This window comes from Strix aluco, chromosome 1, assembly GCF_031877795.1.
Source record: "Strix aluco isolate bStrAlu1 chromosome 1, bStrAlu1.hap1, whole genome shotgun sequence".
Lineage (NCBI taxonomy): Eukaryota > Metazoa > Chordata > Aves > Strigiformes > Strigidae > Strix > Strix aluco.
Genome location: NC_133931.1, coordinates 48,979,827 through 48,996,499, shown reverse-complemented (window position 1 = coordinate 48,996,499; position 16,673 = coordinate 48,979,827).

The window sequence follows — 16,673 nt, the reverse complement described above, 5'->3', positions numbered from 1 at the left end:
CCTCAGAGGTAATATCTCCTTGCATTTTTTGTTTTGATTAGAGCAGTATCTCACAAAGCAATTTTTGTTTTAAGGCAGTGTAATAATGACAGGCCTTAATACATGACTGTACTATATTTGCTTCCAATTTGAAGTTCCTGACAAAATATATAACTACTTATCACTAAACCCTTTGGTATGAACACATCTCTAACACATTGTTAAATTTAGCAAACCTACATTTGGAATCCCAAAAGCCTTAAACTGATAATTTGCTGTATACTAAGAAATTTACAGAATATAAATTGTTCAGTGAGTTTGGATTTTTTTCTCCATTAATACTAGCACCACCAAGGAGAATTCCTTTCTTGAACTCAATGGAAATTCTTTTTCTCCTTTGTCAATTACACTTCTTGATTTATCAGCAGAAGTGAGAAATTGTTCCTCAGAAGACAATGTTTTTGTAAAGGAATCTAAAATTATATTAAAAAAAAAAAAACAACAAACCAAAACACAACATATTCCTAAATCCAGCATTTAATATAACTTAATTTCCAATACCAGGAGACACTGAGGTTTTTTACAAAGTTGTTTATTTAAAAAGAGCATGAGAATAAGGAATTCATTACAGTGACTAGAGTCAACAGCAGTGGTCCTCTGAGCACTGGTTACATACAAGTGTATAGGGATGAAGCCAGGAGCTAAAGACTTGATCTCACTAATGTTGCTTTACTATCATATATTTATCACTTTATTGTCATATATTACTTTGTGATTATGACCATATTTAATTCTATAGAATCTGAAATGAGAAAACAGATTCATTTATTTTGTAAAAATTTTGCAGATGAAACCAGACGGCTTGTTTCCTTTGGCTGGAAAAGACATGTACAAATCAACACTTCTACAAGATATATATACACTGTCATTTGAGAATGAAAACTCTCATTGTTACAGTGAGTTTTACAATTCATTGTAGTGGAGATGCAGAAGGAGAGGAACCTATGATCCAGTTATTTGAAAAAAGAAGAAAGCCAAGGAAAAAGGAATTCAAATCCTTTAAGATCAACGTGTGAAATAAATATAAGGATTTTTTTACAGTTAGAGCAACTTAGCAGTGAGTAAAATTAATAGCATTAAAAATTAAATGCAAGTAAAAATGATAACTTGGATAGCATTAAAAATTAAATGCAAGTAAAAATGATAACTTGGATAACACATTACTGAAGAAGAGAAAGAGATCAAAATTATTTAAACAGCAAGAAACCAGAAAACTATTACAACATTAAAACCAGTGAAAAATCATATAAAATCTCTCATTAAAAACATACACATACTTATAAGATAAAGGTTGGTAACACTGGTACTAGCCTCATTAAATGTAAATATTGTGGGGTACAGCGGACTGTGGAATTTTGGATATTTTTGTCACAACCTGAACTTATCTTGTCTTGATGATTAATTTCTGGAAGAGACCTACAAAAATTAACTAATAGCAAGGATTAAAGAGTTGAAATTGCTGCATAAGGTGAGATTTTATATATGAGCTTTGTGTCATCTCACCCCGTGGAACAAAGCCAGAAACATTCAGTGCAATTCCAAATCCCTTGTGGATTTTGAAGCTTAAATCCTCCTATTTTGGCCTGCTGTGCAAAGTGTTGTCACAATTAAAAGGTTTCAGAGAAGTATATCTTACTTCTTCTGCACAGCTTATAAAAATATTGCTAGAAAGCAGCTTTAAGAATGAAAAGAAAGAAAACATGAACCTCTCCTATCACAGGAAATGAAGTCATGGATACTTATGAGCACAATGATTGCAAAGCTCATCAAAGACATAGTGCATATATGTAATCACAAAAACTCTGAGCCATGCTGTATCCATCTAGTATGGCTCTAATAAGATACTTGTATATAAACATTAAAATGATCTAAGCCTCTATATTGTTCTGTAACTGACAAATTAGTCAGAAGTGTAGGCCCATTTAAAGCACTCCTAATATTATCTTTTCTGTAGCACATTTTTCAGACTCAGCTGTCAAGAACACTTGGTAGATGGATATTTTAATCAGGGCCGTTAAGCTTCCTGCTCGATGATCTTGAAAGCGATTGACTAGAGGCTGTTGTTAATGCTCATCAGTTATGCTTTCAGGTTATGCTAGATACACCAGAGTGTAACAGTCCTGAAAGTATCTCCAAGAACAGTCATTATTTCCTACATGGAGGATAAAGTTAAGAGATCTGTTCTGTACAGGGAGAAAATCTAAATTATGGAAGATCAGCATCACCATTGGTGCACATATTATTTCTGGTTAAAACTCTGATACCTTTAGGTAGCAGAATGGACACAATTTGTATTATTATTGGAGAATTTCCATTAATTTTTGGTTTATTTTAGAATTTGGGGTTTTACATTAATGCAGATGTATGAGATCTATTTTGAAATGCATCTGTCAAGCCTGTTCATGTCTTTTATTTCAAAACAAACAGGACAAATTGTATAAATGCACAATTATATACCAGTGGTAGGGAGGATGATGCTCTAACTAAAAGAGTGGATTTTTGTTACCTGCAGTGGATTTATTGATTTATAAATTACAATGTCAAGCAGAGAGCTAGGAGAAAGAATGCACATTTGTGTGCATATACTTATGTGTGTATATATATAGGAGTGTGTGTGTATGTATTGGGTTTGCATGGTAAGGTTTTCATAGCAGGGGGGCTACAGGGGTGGCTTCTCTAAGAAACTGATAGAAACTTCCCCCATGTCCAACAAAGCCAATGCCAGCTGGCTCCAAGATGGACCTGCTGCTGGCCAAGGCTGAGCCCATCAGCAACAGTCTTAGAGACTCTGTGAGAAAATATTTAAGAAGGAAAAAAAGTTGTTGCTCAACAGCAATTGCAGTGGTAGAGAGGAGTGAGACTATGTGAGAGGAACAACTCTGCAGACACCAAGGTCAGTGAAGAAAGAGGGGCAGGAGGTGCTCCAGGCACCAGAGCAGAGATTCCCCTGTAGCCTGTGGTGCAGACCATGGTGAGGCAGGCTGTGCCCCTGCAGCCCACGGACATTAATGGTGGAACAGAATCCACCTGCAGCCCGTGGAGGACCCCATGATGGAGCAGGTGGATGTGCCCAAAGGAGGCTGTGACCCCATGGGAAGCCTGTGCTGGAGCAGGCTCCTGCAGGCCTTGTGAACCCACGGAGAGAGGAGCTCACAATGGAGCAGGTTTACTGGCAGCACTTGTGACCCTGTGGGGGACCCACGCTGGAACAGTCTGTTCCTGAAGGACTGCACCCCATGGAAGGGACCCACGCTGGAGCAGTTTGTGAAGATCTGCAACCCGTGGGAGGGACTCATATTGGAGAAGTTCATGGAGGACTGTCTCCTGTAGGAGGGACACCATGCTGGAGCAGGAGAAGAGTGTGAGGAGTCCTTCCCCTGAGGGGGAAGGAGTGGCAGAGACAACAGTGATGAACTGACTGCAACCCCCATTCTCCATCCCCCTGTGCTGCCTGGTGGGAGAAGGTAGAGAAATGGGGAGTGAAGTTAAGCCTGGGAAGAAGGGAGGGGTGGGGGGAAGGTGTTTTATGATTTGGTTTTATTTCTCATTATCCTACTCTGATTTGATTGGTAATAAATTAAATTGATTTTCCTCAATCTGAGTCTGTTTTGCCTGTGATAGTAATTGGTGAGTGATCTCCGTGTCCTTATCTCGACTCACTTTTGTTTTATTTTCTCTCCCCTATCCATCTGAGGAGGGAGAGTGATATAGCAGGTTTGGTGGGCACCTGGAAGTCAGCCAGGGCCAACCCACACAGTGTCTTTACATTTAATTACCTTTTTACATTTACTTGTTCACAATAACATTAAATGTTCTTATTCTTCATTTATATAAAGTCTCCATTTTGTATAAAGTACAGAAGAATAGACATTCTTAATTTCTGCAGAACAAAATGTTTGAAAGGTCACTCAAACCCCTGAAAATCAGTACATATATAATTAATTAGAAAGTCTTTGAACATTTAATTAATGTTAGAAGTTAAAAACATTCACAGTCAGCACTTTCCAGTTCTGAGATGCTAGGAATAGACCAGCTGTTGATGGTCCACTGAATTATATTCTTCATAAATCTCACACTGAGAGTAATTGTTTTCTTCAGGTCACCTATGTATGTTACTCCTAAGTTGTTATCATTAAGCTTTCCACTGAAACAGAATAAAAAAAGGGTAGAGGAGAAAATAGAGTTTACAAAAGGAAAGACTTCAGATTTTTGACAGTTTGTCATTTAAAGATAGAACTTGGAAAAGGCACTGATCAAAAAACCAGAATATTAGAGTTATAATAAAACTAATAGCTCTTATGAAAAACTCCTGACAAAGATTTGTAACAGAAGACTTGATGTTCAGTGGATGCATCCTGAGGAGACCATATGCCCTGTCTTACATAAGTGGTCATAGGAGTAACTGACACTTCTAGGAGGCTTGTGAAGTCTACTATGATTTCAGTAAACAAGACTAGTTGTGCTTAGAGGAAGTGATAGTTAGCAGTCTATAAGCTCTTTCCATAGCTTAATTTATTTTACTGTATTAACTTATTTTACTGTAAAGAATTATCAGTTATAAGCACCAACTCTGATTTCTAATAACCATTAAGGAAAACAGTGGATGTCACAAAATGTTATGCCTAGTTCCAAAAGCAATACTTCTAATAGCTAGAGGTTATTCAGTTAAGACAAAAAAGAAAGAATAAGAATAAAGAATAAGAATAAGCTAGTGGGAGAAAATGAAGCAAGTGTCTGCAAAGATTTCAAGTAAACTAATGTCAGTGGTTTTACCATGAAGTTGTAATATACTATGGAGAAAGAAGTATGGGGTACAGCTTATTCCATTTTATTCATTACATGGAACAGAGCACCTGTCTGATAATTCCATGCAAAAAACCTGTAGGAATAAGTAATGATATGCAAAATTATTCACAAACCTTTTTGTAACAGAGGCCTATGAGATCTCTCATCGGTCCTCAAAGATGGGTAGGAGTAAGCAAGTTGAGGAAGGGTAACATCAAGCAAGAACTATACAGACTTTGTTGCCTTCTTGAGCAAGCTATTCCAGTACCGATCCTTCAGGAAGGATGACAAGCTTCTCTCACTAATCAGACTTCTAGTGACAGGGCAGAGAAGAATTTTATTTCTCCTTTTGTCACTTTAAATAGTATTCTTCCTTGCATGCAATCTTGTAAGATAGATATAGATATAAAAATCTGATATAATTGAAAATAACAGATTTGCAAATAGTACTGTATGGGAACAACGAGGTCTATCTCCAGTTTATATGTATGCAAAGTCAGATCTAGTTATAATGCAGATAGCACATTGTGCAGCTCTGTCAAATGATTGGGAACACTCATACCATGCTGACTGGATATTGCAGGAGTAAAATCTGCCTGGGTTCTCTGGTAAATCCAAGCAGTTCTTTGCTTCAATAATCCAAAGTAGTAAGGCAGTCTTGTTTGCACTAGTTAATCAGTTTTTACAGGGAAAGATTGCAATTTTTCTTGTTCTTTTTCTTTTTTTTTTTTTAATAAAAAGTTAATAAGTATAGAGCACATTATAAATAATGGCCCAAGATTTAGAGGAGAAAAACAAAGCAAAAAAACCCAACAACCCAAACCGAAACAGAAATAAAAAAAAAAAAAAAAGAACAAAAAAAAAAGAACAAAGAGAACTGGAACATAATACTCTATGGTTATAAAATCCTTCTGCCCAAGAAAAACCTAGAGCATCGTGCCAAAGGCAGTACTTTCTCTTCAGGTGAGGAATATGGAAGTGAAAGTTGGCTGATCTTCTTCTACCAAAGCACAGTGGTTTCTGCTGTGTCTTCTACTGCAGGAAGAAACAGAGGCCATTTTAAAAATGAAGGTGAAGAATGAGTGAAGATTGTGCACAGAAGTTTCCCAAAATTTGATTCAGCAAGGACCTTTCATGGGAGGGTACTTCTAATGTTGCTGAAAATGCAAGGGATAAGCGGAAGAAAGAAAGGAAACCAGAACTGACAACATGACTCCAAGTAAACCATAGCTTTTGAAGGAGCTCAGGTGATCTTGTCTTATTTAGTTGAAACAGAGACACTTCAAAGATCATGGCTCTCCCTAGCTACACATTGGGGTTTGAAAGCAATGCTGAATCAAAGTCAGGGATTTCTAAGTGTCCAAAATAATTTCCTTCAAGCTCTAGGGTTTCCTTGGAGGTTTTATTTTGAAGTGCTGGATCCTGTTTCGCTGAGAAGATCTGACAAGCTGGTAACCCAGGTGCAATCTGATCTATGGAGATACTGATTGTAGTCATTAGGGAATTAGTTCTTGGAATGGTGTAATGGCAAAACTTTGCTCATGGTACAACAGAAATGTAGAAGAATAAGGAGACAGTGTAACTCCAGTGCAGTATGTTTTGAAACATTACACAAGCAGTGGCTTTTAAAATGTCTGCCATTGAAAATAATGGATTTTATATGCTTTTAAGTTCTGCTGTGGAGGGCAGGAATCAATAATGCTCCTCTCCATTAAATCAAGACTGGTTCTACTTTCTGTTCTTCCTTTCAGTATTGCCCATAATTTTACTACTCCATGCTTTTCTCACAGGCTTCAGTAATTGACTGGGAAAACTACTGCATTTAGGAAAGTTTTCTGCACTTGGCATTAAGAGACACAGAGTTCCTAAGCTCATTTCATTTGTGACTCTTGAAAGCTTGCAGTCAAGTCATGTTTCTTCAGCATGAAGCTCCAAGGAATTGCACAGATAAAGCTCAAAGAGCAGAGGAAAGCTAAAAGAGAGAGAGAAAAAGCAAGGGGGACTAGAAGGGGATACAGGCAACACAAAAGAAACAGACAGCATAAGCTTCAAAAGGGAAGACATGGAATCTCGTGGTATACAGAAAAATCAAAAAAAGAAAACAAAAGATAACATTTTGGTGCTCACCTAACCTTCAAAAGGCAGCCTACAGAGGCACTGAAAAGAGTGCTAACAGCTATGCCCGTCTCCAAGATTTCGTCTTGTGTTAAAGGTATAGATTGAGAAGAATAATAAGATTGTCCTTTTAGGACCAAGACTCTGCCTATCAATCAGTTAAAAAAATAAAACTAAAACCACAACAACAAAAAGGCAAAACAAACCCAAAACAACAATAAGTACACCTTAACAATCCCATGTTTATCATTAATTCAGTAAAACACGTAATTAACTTTTTTCCTTTAATGTTTCAGGCAGCTTCGCTTGTCTGACTGTTCCTGCTTTGCTGTCAGACATTCAGCTCTTTTTAATACAAAGTGTCCCCAGGACACCTATCCTTTACCCAGAATATACCCAGGATACCTGTCCTTTGGAACATTTAGCCTTTACAGTGTATCTTCCTTTCTGTTGTGGAAAATGAAACTTGCTCCTTTCTGCATGTTGCTATAATATGTTCTGATCAGCAGAATTCATATGTCATTTTCATTTTCAACAGTAGCAGGGCACAGTAAGGTACACAGCTGGTGCCAGGAAACCAGTTTCCCATTACTGTTCTCTGATGGGAACTTATTAGTGACACCGTGCACTCTTCAACTGAGCCGCTGAATTACAATGAGCGTGTAGAGTCCAATTCTTCTCCCAGTGTCATCAATGACAAAACACCCACAGACTATACTGAAACCTATGTAAAACAATTTGGCAGCATCAGGACCTTGCCTTTTTAGATATCATTTTTCTCTTTCTGAATCACCCATATAATGCAAAAGAAAAATAATAGCCAAAACCTGGACAAGAGTATGTGAAGGAAGTAATATAATGCTTTTTATGGGACAAGATGAAGCTTCAGATGAGGTTATGGTCAAGGGCTAGGACCATTAAGGATGCCATTTGACAGCTCTTCAAATGTGCTTGGAGCCGGACTGTCCCTCTGACATCATGAGTCGAGTTACCCCATCAATAAATACACACTTTCAGAGCATTTTCAATCAAAATTGATAAGAAATTAAGTACAAAAAAAGGAAGACAAGCAAGAAGATGAGCAGTGAACTGTAGTTAAAGGAACACCTTCTAAGAAATCTCATAAATGGTAGATTAGGATTGATTTCTTGTTATATTTCCATTAAACAGAACTGATCTACAAAAATGCCCTTAATTTTTCTCTTTACCCTTCCTTCTTCTTAATACTGTGAAGGTCTTTCCAGTGCATGTTGTACCTCAGCGGTGTTAAAATGTTTCAAACAATGTGACTAATTCCTAGTTTAAATAGAAGTCCATTTCTTAGCACACATGGACAGATACTCATTCTGCTGTAAGGAGACATAAGAACCAGTACCAACAGAAAACAATTAAGATCATTATCACAAGATGGTCAAGTCTGTACCTTCGAGTATGTCCCATCAGTTTACAGATTCTGTAAATACGAAGTCTTGCTCTAAAACATGAGAATGTGATTCTTAAGAAGTTATGGGAAATAAAAATAACTAAAAAGGCAATACAAGTAGGTCACTTGCAGAATGAAAAATCCAAAAGAGAAGGGCTAAAGGTTTCTTATACTGGTTTGAAATGAATACATACATCAAAGTAGCTATTAAAGCCTGTTGAAACTACAGAGTAGGTCAAATAAAAGAACCTATATTGATAGTGCAGAAAATTTTATCTCCTTTAAACAAACCCAATACAGATTATATGAGGTTTGTGGGGGGAATAAAAAAGCTTTGTACTTCTTTTACACTATTATTCTCACTTTCTTGAGGTAGTCTCACTTGGAAATGCTTCAGTGAAAGAGAAGTTAACATATACCAAAACTATTATGACAAAATCTTGTGAAAGGCCAACATGCCAAAATACCAAACTTCTGAACACAAATCGTACTTCATAAAACATCAATTCATGTAATTTCCAAAGAAGTAGGAGTTTAGGCACATCACTGACAACATTCATAATGCCTGGTCTGGCAGGTAGTTAGAAACTTCAGTCAGAGAGAGAATTTGCTAACAGGTCTGTGGACTAAAGCTCTGATTAGTTTTTTATACTGACATTAAGAAACAATCACTGAACTAAGAACCATTAGTTGTCAACATATTGTTCAACAGAGCTAAAAATGAGAGTGGTTTGACTGTTAGAAATCTGATGTTAGAATTACCAGGGACTTGTAGATAGAAACATAAGGTAAGACAAAAACATTAATCTGATTTGAGATTGAAGGATCTACTATCAGTTCATGAAAATAATGCCATTATGGCTACAAGCAGAAGAAAAATCACATGGAATAGTGCTGCAGTCAAATAAGAATTTCACCATTTAAGCACCACAACTAATGGGGGTATAAGCCGCCCATTCCCAAATGCTAAATGGGAGAAAAAGATGCAGATAGACGTTTTCAGGGAACAGCTTCATCAATTTGTCACACATCAACTCCCACAATATGCACAAAATGAGAATAACAGACTTCCTACTGCTTTACAACAGTTCTGAGGTCTCAGGAATGATCTGTGGACCTTAGAATCATAGAATTATTCTGGTCAGAAGGGATCTCATGGAGTCCCTAGTACAGCTTCCTACTGCAAACAGGGTCAACACTCAATGACTAAGCTTCTCAGGGCTTTGACCATGCAGGTCTCAGAAACCTCTGAGGACTCCATTCCACAAACTCTCTGAACAACCTGCTCAAATGCTTAATTATCTTCAGGGTGAGGAATTTTCCTTATATCCAGTTGCAGTGTTCCCTATTACAATTTATGATTGCTATCTCTCATTCTCTTCCTGACCTCATTTGTACTCCAGTAAAGAGCCTGGTCCCATCTTCCTGATGACCTCCCTGTAAGTATGGGAGGACTGCTGTTAGGTCCACTCAAAGCTGTCTCCTCTCCAGGCTTAATAAGTCCTGATTTCTCAACCTCTCCTCACAGGATAAATGCCAGCCAGATTTTCTCCCATCTAGTAGCCCCTTTCTCTAAGATCTTAACATCCTAATTTGGATACAAGGATGCTGTGGGAGACCATGAGAAAAGTCCTGCTATAACTGAGATAAACAACGTCCACTGCTCTTCTCTCATCCACAGTCATTTCATCATAAAAGGTGACCAGGTTTGTCTGATAAGATTTGGTCAGCCCATGTTTGCTATTCCCAAACACCATTGTGTCCTTCTTGTGCTTGGAAATGGTATTCAAAAGGCAAAATCTTCCTCCATGCACAAAATCTTATAGTGATTAATTATGACACATTATGCTTTTAAAATCTAGTTGGAATTAAGAATAAAAGATATGGAAAAGCAAAGAAGATTTTAATGCAAATAGACTGAATCAATAATCCTCCTCCTAGAATAAGGTACTTTTCAATGCAGTAGCTGGGTGTGGTTGTGCCGTTCTCAAGGTATGTAAGAAATGGGGAGCAATTAAAGAAGCTACAAATTTTCCCATCCACCTTTTCTCTCTTTCCATTTCTTATTCCTTTTTCTCTGTTATCCTGTCCTTCTGAAGAGAGCAGTATGTTCTTTGGACCCAAGAAGCTGGGGACAAGAGAAATAAGTCCAAAGCAAAATCTCAAACCTGAGGGCAGATTCAGAAATGTTAGGGTTGGAAAAACATACCTTTTCAAGCTAAATGTCTGTGTGCTTGAAACTTCCACAGGGGCTGAAAGAAACCCTTGTTGGCACCCTATGCATAGGCACAGATGAGATTTCTTTCCAAAGCTTTATAGACCTATCTAGACACTGGAAATTAGAGTGAGAATTTTGGCACTAAGTTTAATTTGGTCCGAGCCAGGGTCAGTTTTTTCTAAAGATTACTGAAGAGAGAAGGATTGAAGTGTAAGTATGAGAATTTTTCTTGGTGGCAGATAGTGAGTCTGAATGAGTGCATGTATGTGTGTATTTAAACATGGCATGGAGCAAATACCTACAAAAAGTGAGTCCTGTATAGAACAGCAACACTCATGTAATTTGAGAGCCACACATGTAATGAATAACTTTTGAATTTACAAATGTAAAGCTGGCAGAATTTGGCACTCTTTGTTAGTTTAAAACTTAAAAGTTCTTTTATCTGGGCTTGCCTGCACTAAAATTTTGATTCCCTGCCATCCCTTTAGTAACTGAGTAGTCAAGTTCCACAAAAATCTTAATAGATTATACTTTCAAGTAACCCTCAGGCAAACTTTTTTGACAACTTTTGGTTGACAGACCCAAGCCATGGGGCACAGGCAGCAATAGAGCTATCACAGCCTTTGCCATGAGGAGTTAGGGAGATGTTGCCTCCCTTGGATAGGGCTGCATGGTTTGGGGCTCCCTATACACTTTCCTTACAGCTTTTCTGGTTACCTTGAGAGGCAGTGATGAGCGACATCAGCCCACTCTGTCCTCCCCTGTGCAGAAACAGACTCTGTTTTCCAGTCCGACTTTAACATGCTCCACTGAATTTCAGTAAACAAGTCTGTTTATGAGCCTGGTAAACCTAGAGAACAGTTTAAATCTATGCTCAAAGAAATTTATTCCCAGTCAGCCTATCATATGTCAGGGAGACCCATATATGACTCCCAAGTCTCCATTTAATTCTTGTCTCTTGAGGCCATGTATCTCAGAAGTACTCTCCTCTGTACTCTGGACTATTTTGCAGAGAAAATGATTTAAAAAAAAAAAAGGGCTTTATCAATGCCTTTTATTCTCCCAATGGTCCTTTCAGATATGAATTTCTCTTTCCCTCTTTTTCTGTTGCTGTTATCCAGTCATGTAGCTTAGTCCAGTTTGTCCCTCTAACCTCTTCTGTGCTGCCTGTATCCTTTTCCCTCAGGGCTCTTACTGCTCTTTCCACTGCTTGTTGCTCTCCTGTGTTGCTCTCCCACCCACAACATCCTCTGTTTGCAACAGGTTTGGCATTGCTCTACATATGCTCATATACACACAGGACTTCACATGATTGCTGGACTGAGCAATTCAAATATGCTCAGTAGATATGCTCCAGATCAAATCCTTATAAAATATGCTGATCCCACATATGCTGTCTACAAGAATGGAATGTCAGAATAGCAGCAGAAGCAATAGCAAAGAAAAGTTTCTCCATTTCAGTAATTTTTGAATACATCTTAAAAAAGATATTAAGTTTATGTTTGGGATATTTTCAATAGTCACAGGAATATTATTGCCACAACTCCATTGCATCTCCCTTGAATTCATTACTTCTGTTGCTAGAATTAATGATACATAAGAAAATACAAAGGTTAACCAAATAGACCAACAGACCTTTAGATATTTGCACTTTCCTATTTTCTTTTCTGAAAATGAATTTTCAGTAATTTCTCATTTTGAATAACTGATTTTCATCTAGAGAGTCCTTCAGATAAGACATAATGCTGTTACAAAGGTGCACTGAAGAAATTCAGACTGAGTTTCCAAATATTTTTTTGTCACTTAGAAACAACTTTCCTTAATGTTGAAGGGAACATATCATTAGCTGTATCTGGATTCAAAGCTGTGTAGCATTTTTAAATGCGTGTTCACAGAAACAACTGGATGGAAGCAGGCCCTTACATTTACCTCCAGCTTTTGTTTGTTTCTTATTTGTTTCATTGTCAGGAACAGCACACCATTAGCAATAATAACATATTATGAGTACACATGAAAATATTATTAATTTATATATGGAAGTCACACCTTGTATCTTGTTTTTTTCTTGTAAGACATAAAACTAAATATCTCAATATAAATAAAAATTTGCATGATATAAGAAAACTAAAGTGAACAAGCTGATTCAGTACTTTAAATTAGTTGGTATTTCAACTGGGTTTAGTTGTAATTTCAAAATTTATTGATATAGTACATCTAGAAAAATAAATACAACTTGTTGCTCTTTTAAAAGATAATTTCCATACCTTAATTCCAAAATACCATGGCTTTATGTTGGGCTTCGTTCTTTGCTGACATACACAGTGGCAAGAACAGAACCCTAGTTTTGAAATGTCATCTATATAAGTAATTAAGATATCAAAAAAGAAAGAGCGAAAGAGCGAAAGAGCGAAAGAAAGAGCGAGAGAGAGCGAAAGAGCGGAAGGAAGGAAGGAAGGAAGGAAGGAAGGAAGGAAGGAAGGAAGGAAGGAAGGAAGGAAGGAAGGAAGAAAGAAAGAAAGAAAGAAAGAAAGAAAGAAAGAAAGAAAGAAAGAAAGAAAGAAAGAAAGGAAGGAAGGAAGGAAGGAAGGAAGGAAGGAAGGAAGGAAGGAAGGAAGGAAGGAAGGAAGGAAGGAAGGAAGGAAGGAAGGAAGGAAGGAAGGAAGAAAGGAAGAAAGGAAGAAAGGAAGGAAGAAAGAAAGAAAGAAAGAAAGAAAGAAAGAAAGAAAGAAAGAAAGAAAGAAAGAAAGAAAGAAAGAAAGAAAGAAAGAAAGAAAGAAAGAAAGAAAGAAAGAAAGAAAGAAAGAAAGAAAGAAAGAAAGAAAGAAAGAAAGAAAGAAAGAAAGAAAGAAAACCGATACAAACTAAGTGCAATAGCAGCTGCACTACAGTTCCATAGAAATAGGGTAGTATGACTGTAGGAATCTAGTTTGGAAACAATGTTTTCATTCCTTTCAAATTGTAGATCTACCACATAGGCTGCAAGCTTGCCCCTACTAATGAGAGCCAAGAGGAAGGATATAACCTAGACTGTGAAGCAGAGTTAATCATTGAGTGTTATTAAACCGCATTGATGACACAGAGGAGGTGGGCTAGTCGAACTGCAGGAAGGCTTTTATCTTTATTATGAAAAGGCAACAAACACCCTGGCTAGCTGTATACATGTCTAACTTGACAGGATATTTGACCCATCTGTCAAATGTCAAATGTATCTTCTGAAATAAATGAATTCCAATTTATATGATGAGACAAATCTATAATATCCTTTCATCAGAGGCCATGTCTCCGGGACCAGAAAATTAAATCCAATTTCTTACCAACATTCCCTAATGCATGATATCAGAAATAACCAAGTCAGTCAGTAAAGTAAACCCCAAATATCTTTTAGTGCATAGGCAGAAAGGAAGTTTCTGAAGAATTTCCAAATATTGTACTTTGCAGTTGGAGCATGAAAGGGACTGAAATATATTAGGCAGGAAAATCCCTATAAATTTAAATAATTATTCGAGCTGTGTAAGTCTGTAGCTGAAGAAAAGTTTTTGTCTTGATAAAACACTAAGAGCAGACCATGATCATTGACCTGCACTCTGAATGGACATTGTGTGAATTAGAATATTAACAAATAATAAATTTTGTTGGTGGCACTGTCAATTTACTAAAATCCTGACCAAAATAAAGTTATTGTGTGTAATAGGCTTGACTTTGCAAAGTTTTGAACCTATCAAGGGTGAGGAAAGGGACTTAGAACTATCAGTTACCATTGAAAAAGCTTGATGCAGTGAAAGAACTCAAATACCAAGTTTATAAATGTATCACAGGCAAGCCAGAATCAAAACCAAATATAAAGGATAATTTTGCTAACAAAACTTCAGAGGCTGTCATCTTATATACCAAAATCAGCTGTCACGGATTTAACATAAGCAACTGTTTTGTAGAAATGTGGATTTCCTATTCACATATGTTAAAAAAACATTAAAACATATTCATAGACTCATAGCCTGGCAAAATGGCCCTCTAATTCTAGGCCATTATATTCCAGGTCATTATTGTGAAATCCTTTATTAAAGCATAGAAACAAAAAGTCTGTAATAGTTTGATCTGTTGTAGCAACACAAATAATCAGTAAGCTAACATTAACGATGAAAAATACAACACCAAGGTGAAACATTATACACAGAAACTGAGCTGGCTCCAGTCAGTAATTAATTCTGCTGCCTTAATTTGGGTGGAGCATTTTGAAGATTTGATTCAGCTAGGTCATTTTGGTTATATGTGAGCATATAAAACCTTACTGTTTAAATTAAGCCGGTCAGGGAAAGGTACAAGTCTGATATGGCAAAAATGGGGGTCTGTGCAACTTATCTTGGTTTGGTTTTTTTTTTCCTTTCTGAAATGTTTGTCAGAATATCTTTATTTTTATATTTAGCTAGTTTATCATCTAAGAAAAGTAGACTGCTTATTGATACAGTACTGCGTCTGACAGATTTTTTCCCATTGTTTTGTCTTTTTGGAGGGGGAGGGGAATTATGAAATGCCTACGATACTTAAAATGATCAGAACCTTAGGGTTACAAAAATATCTAAAAAAATGAGAAACATTTTCTCTAGAAAGAAAACCAGATGCATGCAAGATCCGCGTATCTCATTACTGTACCTTTTACAGAAAACAAGAAAACTGTTAAGCACATGCCTGTATGTGAGTTTGAAATGCAGGAAGTCCACTGCACTCCTGTTGAAAAGCAAGTCTTATCCCAGGTAGTCAGGGAGAGAATAATTTGGGTTGGAAGCGACTTTACAGGTCATCTAGTCCAACCCCCCTGCAATGAGCAGGGACATCTTTCACTAGATCAGGTTGCTCAAAGCCCCATCCAACCTGACCTTGAATGTTTCCAGGGCTGGGATATCTACCACCTCTCTGGGCAATCTGTTCCACCACCTTCACTGTAAAAAATTTCTTCCTTATATCTGGTTTAAGTCTGCCCTCTTTTAGTTTAAAAATATTGCCCCTTGTCCAATTGCTACAGGCCCTGTTAAAAAGTTTGTCCCCATATCTATATCTAAAAGATAGTACTGCAGAATTAGAGGTATTCAAAAATCATATTATTAGAGACTTTTATATGATACTAAAATATATGTATTGCATAATATCTTGTTATACTGCAGAGAAAGTAAAAACCAGAGATAACATTTCATTTTTATCACATTTTTGTTGAGAGAAATCAAGTGCTTAAGTTCAACAGTGCTTTTATGACTAATGAATAAGTCTGGAATCACCTGTAAACCCAGGTGATGATAACCTAGCAATATCAATATCCATGGAGTAAAATTTTATCTTTAAATCAAGACCCAGAAAGTCTAAAATAGGGGAGAAGTGATAAATATATCTACTGTTGTGAGAAGTGGAAAGGAAAGAGCAACTTGAGGCCATATTTCTTTCTCCAGATTACTATTTAGGATTTTTCCCCTTTTAGGGGATCTAATTTAGGTATGTAATTTCATAAAGAATGACTACAATATGTGTGCATTTGGGTAAATGCTGCAGTAGGCAAGCTGTATACAACTTGGCTGCTGAGTTTGCACAATTCAGAAAGGTTTAAATCAGAAGGCAACAGAGCAGCAGGAATATGTGTTTAGAATAATAAGAAAGGGATTGAAATAATGAATTCACATTTTTATCAGTGTTTTATTCTGATATATCAAAATATTGAAGGATATTGAAAAAATCTAATACAACCTTAAATTTCCTATTTTATAAAGTTACTTAAATACATCTACCAAATATATTAGCATGTTAGAGGTTAATATCTTTACAGTGGAAATAAAAAATGGTGATATGATACTTTAAAGCAAACAAAAATATTTTCTAATATGTAAATGGTATAAAAATACAAATCCATATCTTTGTACTTATATGAAATACAGAAATTCCAGTATATTGATAAAATAGCATGATATAAAGCAATGACTTTTCACATGACTATAAAAGGAGGAGTTAATAATAGTTTAATCCAGAGATATCATGAGAGGTTCAAAAATTTTTCAGGAGGATAGAGACTGATTAAAGCAAAGATGGTCTCTGATCCTGCAAACTCAGAGT